Raw genomic sequence first — 18,827 nt, forward strand, 5'->3', positions numbered from 1 at the left:
AAAACCTCAAAAAAATAGAAAAATTTATGAAAAAAGGAAAACAAGTGAAAAAACTCATGAAAAAATGGATGCCTTGATGAAAACTAGAAAACATGCATTCTTGGCATGAAAATTTGAGTCAAGAGAAAAATTCCATCCAAAAGTGAAAACCTGGCAAATAGGCACCATGTGTAATTACTTGTTGCTCCTCCATCTATTGGGATTCCATTTGGTTTTTACCCTTTTTATCATTCCTTGGTCATATCCTTCATGTTGCAATACATCCCTAGTCCTTGATCATGGCCCACAAACTAGTTAACGTCCATTTTTATCTTACCTAAAGCATCACTGGTCTATACATTCTCTATCTTTAGCCTTTGTACATAGTCTGCATCTTGTCTGGGGGCATATCACCTATATAGTGCATGAGTTTGAACTTGAACTATGGTCATGTCCCTAAGCACATCTTACCCATTGAACTTATTAGATATCAAATTGGAGCTAACATTTAGAATCCTTTATGATCCTAAAAAGGTCCTCATAATTCAAGTACAATCTTGAAAGAAATCCAAATTTTTTGAATATGATCCTAAAAAAATCCTAAAAATTTGAATATGATCCTAAAAAAACTCATAAAAATCATAAAATGTCCTAAAATAATCTCTAAAAACTGTAAAACATCCTAAAATAATCATTAAAAATTATAAAATGTCCTAAAAAAATTCATTCAAAAATCATAAAATGTCTTGAAAATATTACTAAAAATCATAAACTGTCCTAAAGAAATGAGCAACACAAAAACATCAATTATCCTCAAAAACCCTAAAAATCACAAAACCCATCAAATTTTTTTGTACATAATCATTCCTTTTGCATAAACACTTACACTTTTGTAGACTAAAACTCAAAGCACTACACTTTAATGATAATTGTACTATCTAAGCAATGTGAACCAACAATCAATGCAACATGTCACTATGAACCTATCAACTGAATCAACAATCAGAGCTATCACATTATCAAACTATCAAACACTATCTAAAGACTTAAAACACTAAAAGAGCAAGTAATAATGGGCCAGAATAGCTGTTGACTCATGTTTTTTAGTGACTAATTTATTTTTTCTTTGTTTTTTCTTTGATCATGTTCCTATGCCACTCAATGATATAAACTGATCTATGAGAGTGGTCAGCATGGTTCATGGTCATCTTTTATTTTTTTTCTATTAAAATGTACCTTTGAAAATTTGGGGCATGTATATATGCCTCAAGAAGGACAAGGTCATTTTCTATTTACATCGTGCTTTTTTATGCAAAAGGTTTGTGTTTGTGCTTTAGCCCTTTATGCCATGATGCATTGCATTCCATTTGCCATATCAAAATAAAGCTCCATTTGACATATAGTGTATTTTCTGAAAGAAATTTTTTTCACCTCATTCTAATTTTTCCTCATCTCATCTCCTTGGTCTTCTATCATTCATCTCTTCATCCACCACCATGATCATGTATTCTGATACACCAAATCATCTCCATCTTGTATTCCTACATTCCTACATCATCCTACACTGTTTGTCAACCTTTTGTGGCTTTCCACCTAGTCCAACTTTAGTCTAACACTTGGCTAACCAAGTTTGACCAAATCTAACCATGTTTGATTGATTACACTGATCTTTTGACCTATTTCCACCAATTTGGGTACCCACACAAAGTTTTGAGTCATTTTAAGTCCAGTTGGGCTGATTTTGGCCCCCGAAGCCTTCTAGGGCATAGTCTACACTTTCAAAGCACACTTGGTCTTCCCAAGTGCACCATGGGTGCACTTGGTATTGTCATAGTACACTTGGATTACCAAGTATGCACTAGGTGCACCTGGGTGCATTTTGGGTGCACTTTTGACAGTTAGATGTCCAGAATTGCTCCTGGATCCTCTATGTTGCACTTCACAGGCCATAACTTTTGTGTTTCAACTCTAATTTTCAATCTATCAATTGAATTAGATTTTTATCTTTTTTTGTGAAAAAATTGAGCTATAATTTTCATTATTTTGTCATTATCTTGAGTGGTAACCCTTGAAACTACTTTGAGGCCCTTGATTGACCCCCATTCTGTAATGTGGACCTCATAGCTTTCACATATTAGCTCTGATTTGCGATATATCTATGGTTTTATCTTCTTGTTGTTCAAAAATTGACCTATCATATTCTTATTCCAATATATTTCTTAAGGGGGCACCCATATATATCATTCCTACTAGGGCATGTTGTTGTGGCTTTCTCATCAGTGTTCTTCAACACAATGCTCTAACTTGCATTGTATCAAAGAGGGGAAAAATGTAGATTCTCAAAAATGGTTTGCATCTATGGTTTCATCAAATTTTCATACTAACTCATTCCATTAACTTCAATCTTTTGGCCAACTTGATCATATCTCAACAGTGTATGTCATCATTCGTATCCTCTTTTACATCAATTTCATATCATTTCAAAACCATTTTGAATCAACTCAAAATTATATCAAATCAACCTAGAATCACCCCAAATTAGTCTTAATCAACCCATAATATGTCAATAATCCCAAATCTATCATTATTTGTCCAATATTAGGCATTTTTGTGGCTGACAATGCTTTCAAAACCTATCAATCTATCAAATCTTATCAATACTAACCTTAGTATTGTCATGGTTCTCAGTGCTAGGTCAAACTATCATTCATGTCATCTGATATTTAACATTGTCAAGTCTCTCAATGTTAGGTCATTTCATTTTCAACCATTTAATAACATTGACAGTGTTTTTCAATGTTATTATGATCAGCCCTATCAACCAATCTCAATCCACAATGTCAATTAAATGTTACATATCCTTAGTTCATGTCATGTGTCCTTGGAATGTTATCAATTTCATCAATCAATCAATTTGACCATGGCTTTTTTCTATCCATCATCATCCTAGTCAATCTCCTTAATTAATTAATTGATTCATCATTCACAAACTATGGGAATTCACAATTTCCTAAGTTCCATTTTCCTCCATTAATTCCATTTTTACTAATTTCTATTTGTGTGGAATAAGGGATTTTTAATTCAAATATTCCATATGATTTTAAATCATCATGACAAATGGGCATGAAACATCATGGATTCTCCATTTACACTTGGCTAAGATATATCATATTCCATTATACTCTCCATATTTGGCTTCCATTGTCATAGATTATTGGATTTGAGTGGGTTTGAGGTATCATATGATGTTTCATAGATCCTCTTCCATATTTAGCCATGTTTGACTTCAAAGTGTCATATAATCCTACATTTGGCATCTTGTGTCATATGTGTCATGGATTCTAAAAGGAATCTCTTGCCAAGTTGCATATCCAAGGTGACAATTTTGTGAATTGATTATAAAATGAGCATTCTTCTTCTCATTTCCGGTCCTAATTCTTAAGTCTTTTCAAGTCCCTAGCTTCTTTTTCTTTTTCTCTATCTCTCAACCTAAATCACATCTTTTAGTATTCTCATAGAATTATCACTATCATAGGCTTTTTCTTCCTAATTGTGTGCACTATAGTCAATTTGGAGCTACATCATATGGAGAAGAAAGAAGGACATGGGAGCTACAAATGAAAGAGGGGGTTTTTAACATTATGTTTCTTCCTTTTGTTTTTTTGGCTTTCACGGTATACTAGAGGGTGTGAGTTTATGTTTAGTGAGTATGTGATTTTCTTATAGTATGTTAGACATTAGTGTATTTTTTTGTCCTACAATCTCTTAATTACTATAAAGAGATGTAGTGTTTTTAAGGAAAGCAACAAAGCGGCAGCGTGCCATGTATCTCAGACTTTTAAAGTTTTTTCTAAAATATAGAGACTCATGGATCATGATAGACCAACAATTATTTCATTCTTGATAAAGAAAGATGTGAGGTTTTTACCAAAACCAAGAATGTGACAATGTGACATGTGTCCAGGTAGTTTCAAGAGCACTAGAAATGTGTCCATAGAGTGCGGTTTGATCACAATTGGCATCTTCTAATTTCTTTGACTACCTCATCATTACTTCAATGATGACTTAGCATATAAATTGAAATATGAATTTTTTACCATTCTAAATCAATGGATTGTATTTGAAGTTATATTTGAATTTTTCTCCTCATTTCCTATAACGACTTGATAGAAAATTTATTTCAAATTTGTGTGACTAAAATAAATGATAAAAGAAGTGCTTGCACCATAACTTTTTTCAAGGGGTGATTAATCTTTATGCAATTGTGAAAAGGAAAGGACAATTGTTGTCATTGAATATTGTAAGAGAACTAGGGTTTTTGTTGTAGAAAATTATAGAGATTGGAAGCCAAAGGGTAAGTAAATCTTCCTACTTAAAACATTTCATTTTTGAAATGAAGAAAAATCATTTGTGCATGTGAGATATTCTATATGCTAAGATACTTCCTCAAAAATAATTTAGTAGAAAGAAAAATCATCAGGATAGGAGTGTACATGATGATTTTCTAGAATAATTGAATACATCAACTAATGACTCAACTAAGGGAAGAGCATTGATCCTAAATCCCCTAGGTCAAAAATTGATGAGGTTTTTATGACAAGGGGAATTTTCTCAAAGATACACATACATCTACAAGTTCTTTTGAGCTTTTCAAGAGGTGGTTTTCCTAGGGAAACTAGGATACTCCTCACAACAATGTATGGAACTTTGATTTGGAAAAATTTGTTGTCTCAGGGGTGTTCATGGATGTTGATCTGTTAACCCTAATTGCTAAGGGATATGACCTAGTTCTCCATTTGGTGAGGAATAATTCTAGAGATGGTTTTTTCAAAGTCACAACAAAAGTAATGTGTGAAGTTTTTACGTTGCACCCTCATTCTACCCTTCATGAAGAAATTTATTTTGAGAAATTACAATCAATATATGAAGCTTAGATGATCTATCTTAGAGTTGGCCTTTACAAGATAATTTAATAAAGGTTGGAAATCTTACCCTAGTTATGTTATCTACACCTAAACCATTTTTGAAAAAACATTTCAACCTCCAAGCCCAACTTGTACACATGTCTTTATTCAAAGTTTTTAATATGGACAAACACAATTATATACCCATTCCATAAATGTACATGATGGTTCAAATATTTTAGTATGGGATGGACTCAATTTTTAATTTTTCCTCTTATCTCATTGAAGAAATTCACAATGGAATGATTGGAATAAGTAAAGGAAGATTTTATAAGCCCTTTGGATGGTACTCTTTGGTTATGTACATGTACCTTTTTAAATGAGTTTTTGTGTTTGAAAAGGAGATGAAAATAGAAAAAGACCATGAAGGAGAAAATATACTTGTACAATTACAAAGTGTTGATATGTCCTGGGAAATAACAAATGCTATTTTTTTAAGATTTGACAAATATTTCCCTTCAAAGTTGAGAACATTGTTATCTCCACATAATACCCAAATTCTCAAGGTCTTGTTGGAATTGATTAGGCCTAAGAAATATATTACAAGTTTGAAGATGAGTTGTAATTGGGGAGATATGATCCCATACCCAATGTCTATAATTTTCAAAGTTTATGGTTTTCAATAGAACCCTCATGTGCTACCCTTCCAAGTCCCTTTTAATGTAGGTGTTGTAGAATTTCTATGGGAGTTTGGAGAATTGGAACAAGAAGAGCTGAAAAATAGATCAAGAGGAATCATTTTTCCTAGCTTTGTCATAGCACATCAATTTATCATAACCAAAGGGGGATGGAAGCATCTTGGAAAAGTTTTAGAAAAATATAATATGGAAAAATGTCATTCAAGATTCATAGGACCTAAGGGTTTCTATGAAATGTTCAAAATAAGAACTAAGGCAAAAGACCATATATAGAAATTCTATTACCCTAAGGATATCATTAGAAATGAATTCTCCTTACAAGGGAAAGAAATAAAGAAGGAGAAGTAGATTGTGTATAGAACAGTTATGAGTTTTATCAATGCTCTAGATAAAGATTATGATCTTTTGAAGGATGTAAAATTGTGGGATGATAAATTGAATAAGTTGATGATACATTTTGCTGAGATTATTTATGTTTTGAATAAGAAAAAGAATACCCTAATAAATGCACATCTAGAAAAGGAAAATGAGTTTATGAAAAGATGCTCAAATATATCTAAGATTAATCCAAGAAGATACACTCTTTAGAGGAAGACTAGGTATGCCATTGTAAGGAACACATATATTCATCCTTCCCCAATCTATAAGAGACAATACTTTGAGCACCCTCCTATTGAGCCCTTTGTAAAGAAGAATAAATTGGAGAAAGGAACAATGTCAAAGACTAAGAAATATTCACCTTCCTAGATCCCCATGCATTTTGGTAATGAAATTTACTACGATCTATGGAAATAATTATTCACATCCTTTAATGACATGGTTGAAAGTACATATCACATTGAGGATGTTGTTATTAAGAAAGGTGAAATTTTGTTGAACAAAGACAAAAATGGTAATGGCAATGGAAATGGAAAAGGCAAGAACAAACATTGGAATAAGAACAAATATGTTGTCAATGTGGAGGAGTGGACACTCCTAAGACTAAGGATTTAGCCTTCAACCTTTCTAATGCCATTTATGCTGGAAAATAACAAGAGACTTCAAAGTCTCAAACATATGAAAAATACAAGAAATTATCTAAACCAAAACATGTTTATATACCCATGGTAGATTTTTATGAAGTAATCTTAAACACCTTGCCTGCAAATAAGCTTCGCATGCTTCTAGATAACTCCTGACCCTATACCCCACCCATAAAACCTAATTGGTGCAGAGATGATCATTTCTACAATTATCATAAGAGCAAGGGCCATAAAATAGAAAATTTCTTTAAACTCAAGGATGTTATCCAAGACCTCATTGATGGAGGAGAATTTGTAACAGATGAGTTTGTTAAAAACTCTGATCACAAAGCCTTCAAGCAATTTTTACTTGAATATGAAAAAAGGGAATCATCCCATGCTAACAAGAAAAATTATGATGCAAAGATCAATTATGTCGACATTGACATACAGAATGTCATAAAAATTCTAGAACTTGTTGAATATCTTTACATGATGGCTCCCAAATTCAACAAAGAACCCAACTATGACATTGACGATGAAAGACCTAAGGCAGTCCTAAAAACATGCAATGCTCATCAAAATCATATGGACAATATGCCTAACATAGTTCTTAGGGTTGTGGAACCCTCCTCCTTGCATGGTGAGATACTCAATGTTGTCATTAAGGGGAAATCTAAGGTTGTCCTCAAAGTTGAAAATGATCTTAAGAATGCTTCCTCATCTAAACAAGAAGCTACTCCATCTATATCCAGCTATGATCTTGTTAGTTAGTTGCAACAAAGCCCTATGCAAATATCCATCTTTGACTTGTTCAAACTATCTCCTTTGCACAATGAGATTCTTGAAAAAGCTTTATGCACAACCAATATTCTTATGGATATTGATGTTGAGAGATTCCAAGAAATGGTCAATCATATCTCTTCACCCCACTATCTCACATTCTCTAAAGAAGATGACAAGTCACTTAGTCATCCCCATAACCTAGCTTTCCACATCAAAGTCCAAATCTTTCCTACTCACATCTATTGAATCTTGATAGATAGTGGTGTTGGGTAAAAAATCCTCTCCTTCAGTGTTATTCAACAACTAGGCATGTATGAATTTTCCATTGACCCTAGGTGGAAGATAACCATAAAAGCCTATGATGAGGTCAACTAGCCTTCTAAAGGTCTTATTATGTTGCCAATTTGTGTGGGTCCCATTGAAAAAGATGTGGTCTTTCATGTTTTAGACATCTTGCTAGCATATAATTTGTTGCTAGAAAGACCATGGATCGATGACATGTAAGTGGTGTCATAAATGTACCATCAATGTATAAAATTACCCTTCAATGTAATGAGATAGTTATTCTAGGAAATAATTCAATATCTACCAACACACTATCTATTGCTTAAATGCTAGTCCTCCATAATCACTCTTCCTATGAGATTAAACTATCCCTTTAGGAGTGTGAATAGAAATTGAAAATGATGAGCCTTGGCATGGAAAAATACACTCTAGAATCTATTGTTTCTTTGTCAATTTCTCCCTTATCTTATAGGAAACCTTCTAAAAAATTGAAGCCCTCAACTTTTTCTATGACCATTTTTTGGGACCTTTGTTTAGTCCTATATTCCCTTAGAAGAAGGAAAAAAGGATCAAGCTATAAGGGATTGGATTTATATGGAAGAGGAAGATGTAGAGGAAGTTATTTTCACTACTCCCATTTCTCCCAAGTGTTATGGAAAGGGCTACAAATTTCTAAAAAAACATGGGCTATCATGGCCAAGCTAGGTCCCTAATTGGTGATAAGAAAGCTCTCATGGAACCCTTAAATTATATTAAGGGATTCAAAAATAGAGATATTGTTGGACTAGGCTTTGGGTTAGAGTCATACTTACCAAGATTCAACAGAAGAGCTCCCATGACTAGTGACTCGAAAGATGATGACCGTACCTTTGGTTCTACTAGTCTACAAGATGAGGATTTCATGCCTCCTACTACCCTCCTTTGGGGAGAAGAAAAAATGGTTACTCATAATAATGTTGAGTCTTCCATCTTAAGAATACTCAAATTTGATGAATCTAATCATGAGGATCCTAATAGATGAAGGATACAAGAGAACATTGCTCAATTACTAGCTCGAGACCAAAGCACTAATTCCTGTGAATATGAATGGGACTCTCTTGCAGTGGCCTCTTCTAAGTTAGAAGTAGATGTCATCCATGCCTGTGTTACCCACCCAAACATAGTAAAAGAGTCTAGTCTAGGGTCTAACAAGTTTGGTTTGTAATATGCTTTAGTGGATCATGCTAGTCCCTCTAGGTCTATTCCTAATTTGGGTTCCTTTGGGGCTTTCCCTATAGGCTCAACTTCTCATGTCACTAGAGATGACCCCTTTCACATCATCATCCTTGAAAGCTCCACTTCCCTCTCATTAATCCACCTAGATCTCATAAATTGGTCTACTCAATAGCAAACACTAGAACTACCATCTTTTCAGAATGATTATGTGATTGCTTGCTACCTCAATGTCATTGAACCTATGATATCTTCCACTAGAAAACCCTCCATTAAAATGAAATAAATAGATATCAAGCACCTTAGTCAAAAAATCAAGAGAAAAAAAAATTTCAAATGGTGAAAACCAATTTGTGGTGGTGTCTAAACCCCAAAAAAATAAAAATAAAGACATATCCAAAGTTGAAAACCTATTTGAGGCACCTGAGGATGAGGTTCTTAGTTGTCTACCTAGCTATTTCAAAGTTAGATCTTTAGTTCTTACTAAAAATATGCATCCTATCAAGCTTGGTAAAGAAGAGTCTCCTAAAATCATTCATGTTTCTCAATTACTATCAGCTGAAGGAAAGGAGAAATTCACTAGGTTCTTCCAGGAAAAAAAGTTAAATATTGCATGCACCTATTTAGATATGCTTGGTTTAAAAACAAATATTATCATGCATCATCTATCCATTTCTCCTAAAGTCAATCCTATCAAACAAAATCTTCAGAAAAATGCACCTTCATGTGGCATTACTTGTCAAAGTTGAGCTTGAAAAGCTATTAAGTGCAAACTTTATTTGAGCCATTGACTATGTAGAGTGTATATCCAACATTGTACATATGTACAAATGTGACAAGTCCATTTTTGTGTGCACTAATTTTAGAGACTTGAACAAAGCATGCCCTAAGAATGATTTTCCACTTCCTAACATAGACATGATAGTGGATATGATGGTGGGTTACAAAATGTAGTCTTTAATGGATAGCTTTTTTGGATACAACCAAATCAAAATTTCCCCTGGAGATCAAAAAATAAAATCTTTACATGTGCATGGAGTACTTTCTATTGGAACATCGTGCGCTTTGGGTTAAAGATTGCAGGAGCCACTTACCAAAGGCCCATGACCACTATCTTCCATGAATTAATGCATAAGAATATGGGATACTATATTGATGACACACTAGCCAAATCTTTAAAAAATGATACACACCTTAATTACTTAAGTTTGACATTAGACCACATGAAATAGTTTCAACTTAGGTTAAATCCCAAAAAGTGCACCTTTAGTGTCACATTAGGAAAATTTGTAGGCTATATCATATCTGTAAAAGGCATAGAAGTTGATCCAAAAAAGGAGCAAATCATTATGGAAATGCCTCCTCCTAAGAAAATCAGTCAATTAAGAAGTCTTCAAGGATGTCTTCAATCTATTAGGAGGTTTATATCTTAGCTAGTTGGTAGAGCACAATCCTTCAATAAAAATATGCATAAAGGCTGCACATGTATTTGGAATGAGGAATGTCATAAAATCTGAGACCAAATCAAAGGATGTTTGGCTAAACCTCCAATATCAATGCCACCTATACAAGGGAAACCTTTGATCCTATACATCTCAGTTGCAGATTCCTCCCTAGGGGTATTACTAGCACAAAGTGATGAGAATGGAAAGGAATGTTCCATATACTACATTAGTTGCACTTTGGTGTATAATAAAGCACATTACAAAAACATTGGAAAGGATTTCCTTGTAGTGAGTGGTATTTCCATTCCAAATACTTAGGCACTACATGATTTCCCATATAGTACACCTTATTGCAAAAATTGATCCTCTCAAATACTTTCTAAGTTGTGCTTGCTAGACAACTTGCTAAATGGATGATGATTCTTTCTGAATTAAACATTCAATATGTTAAATGCAAAGCTATTAAGGGACAAGCCATAGCTAATCAACTTGCTAATTTTCCATTACAAGATACCACTCCCATGCAGTTTGAGTTTCCTGATGCTTCCATCATTATATCACTGAAAGAATATGGTAGATGTTCTCTGATGACTCTTACACCCAGAATGGGGTTGGTGAAGGCATTCTATTTGTCACACCTCATGGTTATACAATCTCAAAACCCTAAAAACTCTTGTTCCCATATACCAAAAATATAATAGACTATGATACCTTAACTAATAGGATTAAAATGGCTCTTGAATGGAGGATTATAGAACTACACATCTATGAAGACTCTCAGCTTGTTACTAAGTAAACAATGACTATCAAACCAAAGATGACAATCTTGTATCCTATAAGAAATTTATTGATGCCCTATAGAACTACTTCACATTTGTGACATTTCAAAAAATTCCTAGGGTAGAACATATGGCTACAAAAGCTATGTCTACCTTGACATCTATTTTAGATTTGGAAGAACATGAATCATGCTTTGAGTTCCTAGTGGAAGAATTATGTTACCCAACATATGACTCCTCTAACAATCATAAAATATGGATAGTTGTTGGTCATGGCTCCTCTTATTACTCCATTTTCTCCTACTTAAGTAATAAAAAAATTCCATAAAATCTCATGGGTAACCAAAAATTTGAACTTCTTTGAAATGCATCTCAGCAGTGGGCCTTTGATTTGGAGGGAAATATTCATCCAAGCTCATCCATTGGATACAAATTCATCATTATAACAATCAAGTACTTCACAAGATGGGTTGAAGTTGTAACTTTATTTGCTGCTATTGAAAAGCACATTGCTTTGTTTATTATCAACCACATTATTTGTCACTATGGTAAGAAATTCATGATTCAAAAACACTAGTCCTCAATATACTATCCTCAAGGGAATGACCAAGATGAGGCCTCTAATAAGATATTTCTCAAAATCATACATAGAATCGTCCACAAATTAGGTAGAGATTGACAACTGTAGATCAATCTGACACTGTGGGTTTATAGGACAACTATACACACTCCTATAGCAGCTACACCTTTTTCACTGGTCTATATTTTTGAGGTTTTCCTACCCTTAGAAGTTGAGATTCCCTTATCGCAAGTCTCATTACATGGGTTAATAATCAATGAAGACCATAGAGCTATGAGGATACATGAGCTAGAAACTATAAATGAGCAGTGTAAGGCCACGTTTGACCACATCAGAGCTTATTAGAAAAGGATGTCTACTAGCTACAACAAAAAGGTTCATCCTCATGAGTTCCAAGAGGGTGAATTGTTCTTCGATAGAACCCTAAGAATTATAAAAATAGGGAACAAAAGGGTAAATTTGAGCCTAACTAGTTGGGTTCTTATATTGTCATAGTAGCATTCAAATCTAGTACATATTAGCTCTTTATTCCTGAAGGGGAACAACTCACTGAGCCTATCAACATTCTACATCTTAGAAAGTTTTATTCCTAAGGCTCTTATGGCTTAGCTATTTGTATATATCTTATGCTCCTAAAAAATCCTAAAAATATAAAATGTACTAAACAAATGATCACCCTAGTTAAAACCTAGCAATAGGTGCTTTGATCTATTATCAAAAAAATTGAAAAAAGTCTTGAAAAATATGCCAAATGGTGAAAAATAAAAAACAAGCACTCATTGAGATTTATTTCTATTAGTCTCACTTCACATTCATTTATTTCACAGTGCTATTTCCTAGTTTAAAATTATCTCTTGTCCTCTCCTAATGGGTATGACTTCTTAGCCTATTAGGATCTTCTTGTAAATTAGGGTTTCTTTGGAAACTCATGCAAAATAGTGTTTCTTAACACTGCCCCCTCAACATTGAGTGTTTCTCAATACTTTTTTGATACTTTAAATATAGTCTAGGATGTTACAATATTTCTCACTATTAGATGTGAGTCTTGAAGAAATGGTCATGTGATATAAGCATATGCACTTATACACTAAACTTGTTGAGACATGATGAGATTTATCTTCTTTGTGTGTTGTCTATGACATTTTCTTTATTGAGTGTTCCCTCCCTAATAGTCTTTTAAGAATTTCATGGACTAGAAGACTAGAAGACTAGGGGCATGGGGCATGTTTTACTTGTAATCTGCTTCTAGGTATACTTTGTTAGTCTAAGGTTTTGAGAGCCTTCATTTTTTTCCTACTTGACACTTTGGGCCTAAAATGTATCATCCTTGTTTTTTCTTTCAAGACTACTCTTGAGGGTTATCTTGGAGCTTATGCCTTGATATAAGTGTAAACTTTCTATACTAAACTTAGGGAATCTAATTTCATTAGCAATCTTGACCTACATTTCTTTGATGCTTAGGTTAGATTCCCACATTTCTACCAGACATAGATCATATTCCTATCCTCATAGTTATACTACTAATGATTGTAGGATCTTCTGACATCCCTAATAATGCTTAATGATGAAATAAGAGTCTAAATGTTGTCATGTGTCCCTTGCAAGTGAACTATTTTTCATTCTAGTTTTCATTATACGCTCATTCTATCTTATTCTTTCATTTTACATATGGAGAGAGCTCCCTCTTCATCTTTTCATAGACATGTTAGCTAACTACATTCACCTCTTCTCAATATTTCTCTCGATCATGTCTTTCATTCCTTATCAACCATATTCACCTTCTTGCTTCTTCTATACCTATTATCACAAGGGGTTAATCTAATCATCACATCTATTTGTCCAAGTATCACATTTTCAAAACATAAGTTTACATCACAAACACAAGATCTAAAACTATCTATGAGAGAGATCCATGAGCATATAAACATGAACAAAAAATTGAGCATACATAAACATGATCAAAAATTGAAACATTACTTAGACACATAAATAAAAGTGTTGAAATATCCATCTACAATAGCCATCACATGAGCATAGAAAATGAGACAAGTACACAAGGAAGATCGATCAAATCTAATATATATATATATATATATATATATTCATGATAAATCAAATACAATATGAGATCCAAAATTTTGATAACTATCTCAAAGTACATATGATTAAAAAAAAGTGTCATAATGACATCAACCTAGATCTACTCCTAGACCTAAGACTAACTCTCACCCTCCTAGGATGGTGGTGGTTGTGGTGGTGGATTTTGTCTCCTATCTCATGGCTCTACAACACCCTATGATCTACCTACTCACTCTCAATAGTCTAGGAGTCCCTATCTAAGTGGCACCACACCCTTTTATGCAACATAGTAGTAGGTTGATCATGTCTGTGATGCTCCAACTCACATATCACTGTGTCTTGCTTCCTATGGAGCTCCTCACTCTTTACCTTCTCATCAATGATATTTTGATCTCACATGGTTATAATCACAAATTATGCTTGTATCTATGCCTCCAATTCTCATATATGAGCATCTCTAGGGTCCTCTCCACCTCCTCTAGTAGGTTGCTCCTGTTGTGGCTCTGCCTTCTCCACCCTCATGTATCTTTGTGGATCCTCCTCCTCAAACTCCTCCTCCTCCTCCTCACTGTCTTTCTCTCTCATAGCTTAGGTTTGCATCTGTCTCACCCTAGCAACTCGAGATTTGCTCTCAACCTTCATTTCTCTCCCACCTCTATCTCTACCTCCATTGTCATCCCTACCATCAGCTCCCTCCCCTACTGCCACAAGTAGTGCATATGACCATATAAATCAAGTGAATGAATGCCTTTAAGTTTCATATATAATATGATGGATCCTCCCTTTCATTTGCTAAGTCTAGATAGTAGTCCCAAAGCTCCTGCATAAATGTTGATGTGTCCCTCAAGGCCATCTAGTAGTCCAACATGGGCAACCATCCCTAGTCCTCCTCTCTATGAAAGTGAGCATATGTGGTATTATCTATAAAAATCACATTTATTTTCCCAATTTCTCTCTAGACTCAACTAATTACAAACCAATCAAAAATCTTAGAGTAGCTCCCAAACAATAGCCTACTATAGTGCATATACTCAAGCTCCCAAGTATATGACCATCAAGCACATTGTCAATATGGCTGCTAAAAGAAAGATGTAAGCTCATTAAGAAACCACTAATAGTATATCATATCCCTACTATGACTAAGGGATGAACCCTATGTATCTTTAGATGAAGGGATGGCTACACTTCAAAGACTACAACTATGGCTATATAACCACATTGTGCTCCCAAGTCCATATATGTACTAGAAATATGTTGCATGCCCAAGTCCACCCATCCTGATATACGATCTTGTGCAACTCATGATACATGTGTGCTAAGATGGTAGGTCCCCATGTGATCCATCTTGGTCAACCTATCAAATCAAAAATTGATCAACCTCATCCTAGAAGGAAGCTCTTCTAGCCCCTATCAGTGACCAAAGCCTAGGAAAACATTGAGAAAATGAGATAGGCTAAGGGATGTTGGTCCCCATACTCATATATGAGTCTCTCCCAATTAAGGTATCAAATTAGGATGGTCCCATCCTCAAACAACTATTTTACTACCAATATCTCCTCTATTAAGGTCTGATAATAATAAACCTATGACATACAAAATTTCATGTTAGCACACCTCATATGGAAAAAATAAACTTAAAACAAATGAACATCAAAAAATAATGATCATACTCATAGGGTCTCTGTGGAACAATACATGAAGGATGTAATACACATGCTCAAGAGTAATGGTGGCCTTACCAGTGGGAAAATGAAAAGTGTTATGCTCAATGTTGCACTACTCAACTAATGTGGTTAGAAATCTATAGTTATCTCGTATATGGGACATGCATAAAAAACACCTAAATGCAATGCTATCTATAGTGTCCTTCTCATCATTCTCTAAATGATGGAGGACACACAACCCCACCATCTTTGGGGGCTCTGATTAATAGTGTTGGGATAACAATCTACATAATCAAGTCAAGAAAATATCAACACATGAAAACTAGACATAATGTATCCAATGATAGCATAAACAACTAAGTATGATAGAAAATAGTGATTACACATGCAAAATTTACTCCTAAACATTAAAAAATGCTTAATATCTAACTAGGTGATACTTTTTCTAACAATTAAGCGATAAAATTTTTCTCTTGTATCGTCTGATACTTCTTATAGTATTTGTGTTATACTTTTCTTTTATGCAATAGTTCACACAGTGTTGTATGACATTTTGGTATGCTTATGTGATAAAACTTTACAATGTGTGTGATATAATTAGGTAGAAGAAGTATCGTGCAATACTTCTCTGAGTAGTCATGTGATACTTTTAAACTATCACATGATATTTACAAAACTCATAAAAACATATTATAAATGTGTTAAAATGCATTAAAAGGTTCAAAAAACTTGTAAATTTTGAAGATTCAATGGAGCCTCATTATCAGTAGGCTGGTTGTGCAACCCATTGAGCTCAAAATGGTGTCTATGGGTCAAAATACCTACTAGATCCATCAATCTCTCTCAAAATCACTCAAAAGCTCTAAAGAATCACAAAAGATAAATGAATTGAAAATGACCCTTGGACTCCTTATATAGTCCTTCAACCTCATTTCAACCATTTTTCAAATTCCTCAAAAATCTACAAAAATTGCACCCCTAGCTAATTTCAATGTCATAGATCCATTTTTAGGATCAAAATTGAAATATGAGTTCATCTTAATAGTAAAAATTGCATTTTAAAATTCTACCTTCTTTTATGCAATTAGTTGACCTTTTGAGGTCTAATCATGAATCTTCACCAAGGCATCTTCATTTCTCCATGTCTTCATCATTTCCACACTTAGTACCAACTTCAATTTGCACCTTTCACTTCTAAATCATCTTTCTACTTGATTTGAGCTAACTTTCAAGCTTAATCCTTCTTGGTCAACTTTAGTCAAACTAGGGCATTCTATCACTTCCTTATGGTCACTCTTGGGTTCTAATCACTTATTTGTCATCATGGAGTTTTCTATACCTTTATTTTCTCATATCTTTCTCATTTCTACATTCCCTTTACCTCATTTCAATTTTTATCCTGAGGGGATAGAAATATTCTATCTTTGCTTGCTTGCTATAGTTATCTATATCTAAGAAGAATATGCTTGACCTTTCCATTTTCTCTTGATGTATCTAGTTTTCTTGATGTTAGTTCTCTTCTTGAGTCCTAATACCATCTCTCTCTCCTAGTGTTCAATACTCTTGCTACCAGGCTACACATTGAGGACTTGCTATCTCATTCTATATTTCATTCTTAAGAATAAGATCTTTCTATCTACTGCTACCTACTTGGCCTCTCTATTCTTTGACATCACATGTTCCCAAATCGATCACACATTAGTCAAACAGGGGAAAATTTAATCACTTAAAAATGGTCATCTAGACTATTAGTCCCCTTCTTAGCATTTTGGCTAGCTAAATTAATCACTTCCTAGGCCTAATTGCTAAAAAATTAATTTATTTACTTTTTTATCTATAGGTTGAATTTTATACCATAAGTCTATATTTGATTAAAATAACATGTCAATAACATGTCCCCCTTTTAATTAAATACAATATCCCATTCTTCTAACCCACTCAATGTGCACACATGAAGTTTTTTTTTCAATTTACAAATTAAAAAGAAAAGACTATGTCTCACATGAAAAGTTGACACTTTCTCATTGGTTGACTTGATCTTGCACATGGATCATACCAAAAGTCAACTCCCGCCCTTGATTATCCATTTCTTGATCTTGGTCTCAACCATTAATATACCTTTAAAAGATAGAACTCACTCTTTCTCTAAGGATCCCATTTTGAGCTAATGTTATGCTACAGGTTTCTTGATAGGTTTTTTGAAGAACTTGTAGAGAACTTCTATTCCTATTATTTCATTCTTACATCCTTCATCTTAGCACTATATTCATTTAGAATAGGTTGATCTCCTTTGTTATAACATAGCACACATAGCCTAAATAGAAATGGTTGTAATGCATTCATCTTTTTTAGCTTAGTTGCATTCTTACATTGCATATTTGAGAGCTCTCTTAGATATTTGCACTCTCTCTTGTCTAAGAAATATCTTGTTGTATGGTTTACTAGCAAGGGTTGTGTCTCTAAGGCTCATTTGAGAGCTCCTCATATGCACAAGCACACACCTTTACACTCCATGGATAGGGAGCTCTAAGTCACCATTCAAGTGTTCCAATCTATTGGATACCTTCGATAGAAGGCTTTAAATAAGTGCAAAAACTTAGTGTATAGTCTTCAAAACATGTAAACTACTAGTTTTATGTCTAAATCATTGTCATGTAAAGTTATTGATAATGATATTTTGTCTCTTTTGAAACTTTTTTTGTATCCTATTAATTGAAGACATGTGTCTATCATTATCCCACATATGAAGCTTGTTGCAATTCTTTCCTATAAAAGGATTTCCAAGACTGGGATTAAGCACTGAGAAATTTTGAAGAGAATAGATTATTTTATGTTTCCTAAGAGTCAATCCATTTACTATGTATTAATTTTTAATCTAGAATGGTGAAGTACAAAATTTCATTTTTATTTTGAGTTGATATTCATAGAGTTTTTAGATATAAGGATTGTATTTTTTTAAAGCAAAATGAATACAAAGAAAGAAGTACTTTGAGTGACCAGTTCTGATCTTATCTGTTCTTATGTTATTTTCAATTTTTTTGAGGTTTAATAACAAGTATCTTGAACTTTGGTTATGATTCATTTAGTATTATACCTTAGTTCATATTTCATTGATAATTAAAATGATTATGTAAATGGTTGGTGAGATTTAAGAGAATTTGAAATATCATAGCGAGATATAATAAGTATAGGATATGAAATTGAGTATTGATGTTCTTTTCACAAAGTGAGAGAAATATATCTATTGGAATATGTTCAAATTCTATGAATAAATTTCCCAAATTGATAAAGTTGCTACAACATTTGGGGTCAAATTGCAATGACAATTTGTGATGGCAGCGTAATTTGTGGGTGATTTTCATGTTTTTTTGTAATTTTCCCCGATGCCATTACAATACTAATGTTCATGTCACAA

The sequence above is a fragment of the Cupressus sempervirens genome, chromosome 1 (genome assembly GCF_028749045.1).
Source record: "Cupressus sempervirens isolate cs-2001-9-10 chromosome 1, ASM2874904v1, whole genome shotgun sequence".
NCBI lineage: Eukaryota > Viridiplantae > Streptophyta > Pinopsida > Cupressales > Cupressaceae > Cupressus > Cupressus sempervirens.